The sequence below is a fragment of the Lactuca sativa genome, chromosome 3, assembly GCF_002870075.4.
Source record: "Lactuca sativa cultivar Salinas chromosome 3, Lsat_Salinas_v11, whole genome shotgun sequence".
Lineage (NCBI taxonomy): Eukaryota > Viridiplantae > Streptophyta > Magnoliopsida > Asterales > Asteraceae > Lactuca > Lactuca sativa.
Genome location: NC_056625.2, coordinates 84,936,962 through 84,944,018, shown reverse-complemented (window position 1 = coordinate 84,944,018; position 7,057 = coordinate 84,936,962). Strand labels below are relative to the sequence as shown.

The following is a 7,057-nucleotide window of genomic DNA, read 5'->3' as shown; positions in this document are numbered from 1 at the left end:
CTCAGTTGAGGAAGTGTTTGGTGGATGAGTCAGCAGTCGTTCCCCTAGAGGATATTCAGGTGGATAGCAGCCTGAATTATATTGAGAGGCCGGTCGCGATTCTGGACTGGAACTGCAAGACCTTGAGGAACAAGGAAATTCAGTTAGTGAAGGTACAGTGGCAGCACCGGAAGGGGTCTGAGTGGACGTGGGAGGCTGAGGAGGAGATGAGAGAGCACTACCCTGAGATTTTTGCAGATTCAGCCGTAGCAGACTTCGAGGACGAAGTCTGAGATAAGTGGGGGAGAATTGTAACGACCCGTCTCCGGTATGATGATTCCATAGCATTTATTTTTGAAGTTTGCAAGAGGGACTCGGCGAGTTCATAGCCTGACTCGCCGAGTAGGGGCAGGATTTCGAGCACGTGATAGCTGGTGACTCGGCGAGTCCATATTCTGGACTCGGCGAGTCTGCCTGTCTGGGAGAAACCCTAAATCCCCGGGTTGCCCACTATTTAAGTCACCTTATAGCCCCCAATCTCGCCTCCTTCACCCTTAGAGAGCTGTGAGAAAACCCTAATTCGTTCTTGAGTGTTTTAAGTGATCTTGTGTGCATTTTGTGAAGGCTTGAAGAAGGAGAAGAAGAAAGGAGCAAGGAAAGAATTGTAGAGCGAAGATTCAGGGGAAAACCAGAGTTCTTTGAGGTATTCTTCGGATTTCCTTCCCTTTTATGCTTTAAAGCCCCATTAGAACTCTTCTAGATCTAGTTGATGCTTTTCTCAAGCCTTATGTTGATATGAAAGCCCTAATATGTCGAGATATCCTTAGATCTATTCATTTGGGGGTTGTAGAGCCCATATCTATTACCTTTATGGAGCTATTTTGCATCATAACCCTAGATATACCCTTTTAAGTGCCTTTTTAGCCTTTATTCCCTTTTTCATGTGTTTGTACACGTAAAGTTGGAAACTTTACGTGGTAAATCAGCTTATTGGACTCAGATCTATCATTTGTATGTAATGGATTCAAGCAGAATCGAGTGTAGAATAGTTGCATGGTTGTGACTCGGCGAGTCGGAAGAACGACTCGGCGAGTCGAGTCGCGAGTCCCCGATTTCTTCCTTTTGAGCGGTGTCGAGTGGGACCAGTGAGTAGTGGAGTGGACTCAACGAGTTTGAGGGTAGACTCAGTAATGGAGGGACTCGACGAGTTGTTCATACAACTCGGCGAGTCCAAGGCAATCTTCTTAAGCTCAAGGTGAGTGTGTTTATAGACTTGTAGCCGGGGAGATACCGGAGCAGCAACAGTTAGCCCTCAAAGCCATTCACTCAGCAGCCAGTTCACGAGGTGAGTTTCCTTTCAGTAAGAATGGGTCGCCGGCCATAATGCCGGCCCGTTTAATTAGCAGTAGTCCCGGACTTTGGTCTGATGCAGTAGCTAGAGTGCTTGATGTCTTTGTGATTCAAGCATATTTGTGTTATGTGTTCCGGACTCTGTTCCGATGTAGTATGCAGTATATGTGATTATAATAGTTGTTATGTTTTATGCTATGCTATGATCAGTCAGTTCCAGACTTCGGTCCGATGCAGTCAGTTCCGGACTTCAGTCCGACGCAGTTAGTTCCGGACTTCGGTCCGATGCAGTCAGTTCTGGACTTCGGTCCGATGCAGTTAGTTCCGGACTCTGGTCCGATGCAGGGGACAAGGTCCCAGTCAGTTCCGGACTTCGGTCCGATGCAGCTAGTTGCAGACTTCGGTCTGATGCAGTGGGCAAGGCCCAGTATGTGCTTTATTTATGTATTGTATGGTATGTGGTAGTTTGGGGGAGCTCACTAAGCTTTGTGCTTACAGTTTCAGTTTTGGTTTCAGGTACTTCCGCAAGCAGAGGGAAGAGCTCGGGATGATGGCATCGCACACACCACAGCTCCAGCTTTTATCCTGGGAGTTGATTTAGTTATTGATTTTGATATGACATAGATATGATACAGTTTTCCGCACAGTGTTTTTATTATGTTTGGGATACATCACGTATGGTTTTATGATATGACACTCAGATTATGGTTTTTGGTTATGTTGAAAAATGAAATTTTTGGGTCGTATTTTTGAGTCGTTTCAGGTAGGACTCATTTTGTTAAGAATTTCCAATGAAGGGGCTCAAATGCTTATTTTTATTCAAGGTTTGAAGATTGGGATTTATTATGTTAAAAATAACCAAAGGAGGTGGATATTTGAATAAATGGATTCAATGTTTGGATATTTCGAATAAATGGATTCAATGTTTGGGGTTTGGGACTTGTTTTTAAAAATGAAAGTTGCATAGGGGTTATTTAGTCATTTAATCGAAGTTGAAAGGAATTAGGGCTTTTATGTCCCCGTCGTCACTTGTTGATCCATCAAAGAAAGGAAATGGGAATGAACGAAATCAGATAGAACGCGTTGGCAGGTGCACGAAGGCAGATTAACGAAGACGTTGAGAAGGAAGCATGAAGGCGGCGGCGCTGCATCCGGGTCCCTGCTCATTGCAGGTCACGAAGAGGACCGAAGGAAGAAGAATCTCGCAGGCGGCTAATCCTGATGTCTTGGTCGATCGATCGCGAAGAGGGACGCGTCTCCAGGGTCGACGAGGCCGAAGGAAAAGAAGGGAGAAGTAGCGAGGCTGCTCGTGCCTCGGTGGGTGCAGTGAGGGGATGCTCAAGCAGCTTCTTGGCTGCTTGCTTCGGCTGTGGTAGAGAGATGCGAAGGAAGTCCGGTCGGCAGCAACACGACGTAGATGGGGGCTTCGGTGGTGTTTGCTTGACGGAAGAAGAAGATAAGTGAGAAGGGTAGGGTTGTTGCCTCGATGGTTCACCGAAGCATCACCACAGTCGGTGGTTCATGACAGAGGATGAAGAAACAGGCAGAAAATCAAGGAAGAAAGGTAAAAAAAAAAAATTCCAACTTTGTTTCAATTAACAACAAAGGAAATGGGAAAAAGAAAAATTCCATTCTCTTGATTTCACAGGTAATCGACCCCTCTAATGGGTGTGTTCTTGACTAAAATCTCTTGGATGAATGTTTGGTTTATTCATTTGACAGGGAAAGAAAGGGAAGAGGGGAAAAGGGCTGAAGATGATGACGAATTCCTGAGTGTTTGTGGGTTTTGATGTTTCATTTGACAACTTCATTTGAGAAAGGAAACACGTTTCCTTTGTGTGTAGCCTTGGGAATGTGTGTAGCTTTGGGTAACTAACATTTCAATTTGGTTGTCAATTAAATTCTATGATTGGCTTACTTTGTATGAAACTTGCAGCAATGTATTGGTTTAATCATTCATGTATTTGTGTAACGTATTGGTTTAATTATTTATGTATTTGTCTAATGTATTGGTTTAATTATTTATGTATTTGTGTGTAGGTATTATTGAAAAATTGAATTGGTTCAATGTGCATGGTACTTGTATGTATTGATGTATATTTTTGATAGATTTAATATACAATTTTAGGTTTAATAATATTGTATGTATGTGTGTCTTTGTTTGAGACTTTTGAAGGTAATAATGCTTAAACAATATTTATACACTCTCATATTAAATGTTTATTATGTATGTTTTTGAGATATATAAAGAATTGGAGATTTATATAATAAGTGTCGAAATTGTCATATGTGCTAGTAATTGGTATTAGGAAAATGATATGTTACTAATATATAAATATGCATATATTTAGTGTTGTATAATTTTTAATTACATAACATATATTGTGACAACCTGAAATTTCCAATTGTACGAACCTCATCTATTCAATAGAAGCTACTTCAGTTTTTGTGATTTTCAAGCTTTTCCGAACAATTTGTGTACATTAGGGTTTATGTTTTAGATGATATCAGGAGAGTGGATACTCCTGGTTTTGTGAAACTTGGGCATTTCAAGTTTCATAATGTTACAGTCCAATATCAGGAATAAAAATATTTTCTGCCAAAATATTCCAGGACTATAAATAGTTTCTGAATGAAATTAATTCATTATTCACAATTCCAAATAGAGAAAAGCCATATTCTCTCTGACGGATCTTCGGGTTTTCATCCCATATTGTGAGTTTACTTTTCTAAATGTGTTTCAATACTTGTTAGATGCTTATTAACACAAATTACATGTTTAGATTCCAAGATCCGGGAGTTTACTGCCCAAGAACGTTCTTGGGGAGTAAACTCCAAAATGGAACATAAAGGCTTCCTAGTCCTGATTCCTTGTTAGACAACTTGTTTAGGAGTTAGGGTATGATCTTTATAGGCCAAAAAGCTTCCAAGAAACACAAGTTCTAGGAGTTTACGGCCAAGGAACTTCCTTGGGCCGTAAACCCCTTTTCAAGGGCTTAATGTGCCCTAAAACTTCCCCAAATGCTTAAGGACTTTAACTACTAGTACTTGTGCTTGTTTAGAACATCAAAAGCTCATCAAAATCACAAGTTAGTAGGAGTTTACGGCCAAGAACTCCTCTTGGGCCGTAAACCCCTTTTGTAGGGTAAAAATCATTCCAAGCAACCCTTAAGCCTTAAGACAATTTACCTTGAACCCTTGGGACTAGAATGGAGAGTAGAAAACATAAAAACCACTCCTTGAAAGGAGTTTACGGCCAAGGAACATATCTTGGGCCGTAAACTCCAAGTGAAGGCACTAAAGTGTGCCTCTTGTCCCCATTAGCCTTAGATAAATTCATGGAAGCCATCCTTGATGTTTAAGTGCCTCAAAACAATTAAAATCCAAGAGTTTACGGCCGTAAACTCTAGGGTGAATGACTTTAGGCCGTAAACTCCCACAATGGAGTATCCTAGGGCCTTAAGCTACTTCATGTATTATTCCAACAAAGCTAGGAGTGTTCTAGATGCAAGATAACACCACAAAACACCCAAAACCACCCTTTGAGGAGTTCACGGCCATAAACCCATGAGTTTACGGCCGTAAACTCCAAGGTGTGGGGTTTGTTGGGTGGTGAACTCCTATACAAGGCTATTTGATGTTTCAAACCCTTTTGCCTTGTCCAGTAGCAACTTAGATGCAACCATTTGGACCATAAACACTCAAAAAGGTGTTTAAATGTTTCCTATGTGTATTAACTTATTTATTAAGTTATTATTTGTCTAATCAGTTATATATATGCTTATTATATGATAACTAGGCTCGTGCATGTAAACCAGTCTCCGTTTGTCACCTAGCACGGTAGCCGACACTGCAATTCAAACGACTCACCACAAGTGAGTTCATACCCCTTGAATCAACCTTTGAAATGATTTTAAATGTTTTATAACACTTTATAGGGGGGGAATACAATTCAAATACTTATAAGTTATTGCTTCAATCACATGTGATTGTGTTTAATCACATGTGATTAATAACTAGGAAAACAATGATTTTCACCACTGTTCAAACTGTTTTTTTTTCAAACTGCCTTACTATTGAAATGTTTTACAAACTGTTTTACTATCCAAACTTACTTATAGACTGTGATTCAAACAAATGTTTCTTATACCTAAACTGTTTTATCAACTTATGCCTTCAAAATGATTTATAGATCGACATCAAGTCAATCTTCTCTTGAAATAATATTTATGCTTCAAATGTTTTATGAAAACTTATTTATGCTCTTATATATCCAATTGCATGCCCATATATGTATAGATATATAAATAATGTTCAAAAGGCTTAGGAATGCCATCCGCCCTATTTCCTTTTCCTCGATTTGGATGTGGTCTGGTGGGATTTCGGGTGACCATCTGAAGGTCGTTTCCATATTACTTATATATCATATATACATGTATAGACATAAAAGTACTTCCATATTCATACTCATCAGTACATCATTAGCTGGTTACCATTGGGGTAACGCAGGATCAATACATATACAGATATACTAGAAACAATACATATACAGATATACTAGAAACAATACATATACAGATATACTAGAAACAATACATATACAGATATACTAGAAACAATACATATACAGAGATACGAGAAAAAATACATATACAGATATACTAGAAACAATACATATACAGAGATACGAGAAACAATACATATACAGATATACTAGAAACAATACATATACAGAGATACGAGAAACAATACATATACAGATATACTAGAAACAATACATATACAGAGATACGAGAAACAATACATATACAGATATACTAGAAACAATACATATACAGAGATACGAGAAACAATACATATACAGATATACTAGAAACAATACATATACAGAGATACGAGAAACAATACATATACAGATATACGAGAAACAATACATATACATGAATACGAGATCAATCGTGATCCACTGTATCGGTGCATGCCTTAAATGTCATGTCCCGAGTTGTAGCCAGAATCCTCTTGGAGAGAGGGCGTGAGTTTGCGTATAGATCTATACTGGATTGACTATCCTACACCTTGCTGCTAGCTACAGCCGGACCTGCAGGTCTGCGGGTGCCAAACGTCATTACTTTAATACGACCATTCATTATGTCGTTGTTACCAGTCGATAGCATGGTGCAATTTATCACGATATACCTTAATATAAATCCGGTTTAAGGTAGTAATAATTAGTACAGCAGTAGTCTTAATATACAAAGCTACAGTACTACAATGATTTACCCATTACATATTTTAGTGATAATCTCACTTAAGAATTAATGTACAAACTATATTTTTAACAAATGATAGTCATATTTGGGTAATTACATACTTTTACAATAGACAGGTTCACAAAACAGTGTAGCCTTGGTAGAAGGTTACTTTTATAGAAAATATAGGATTTTCTGAGGGATTCAAACTTTTACAAACACTTTCAAACATTTGTTTACATTTTTACAAACTTATACCTTGAGACAGGTTCAACGTTTTTACAAGAAACATTAACACTAAAATACATATGAACTCACCAGCTTAATGCTCATAAACTCTTTCAAAATAACTTGTATTCTCAGGTCATCAGTAGACAGGTACAGAGGCCAGCTTTTGAGAAGATGGAGTGCATTCAAGACTCATCTCATATTATTTTGTGTTTCATTATTTTGGTGTCTATAACTATACAGAACACAAT

The 7,057-nt window shown here is 38.7% G+C and overlaps 1 long non-coding RNA gene across 1 annotated transcript; it reads left to right on the top strand.

Moving 5' to 3' along the window:
• Positions 1-2,395: 2,395 nt before the first annotated feature.
• On the top strand, positions 2,396-3,301 carry LOC122197028 (uncharacterized). Its single transcript, XR_006189809.2, has 2 exons — positions 2,396-2,893; positions 2,978-3,301. It is a non-coding gene; the product is annotated as an uncharacterized LOC122197028 (long non-coding RNA).
• Positions 3,302-7,057: the final 3,756 nt, after the last annotated feature.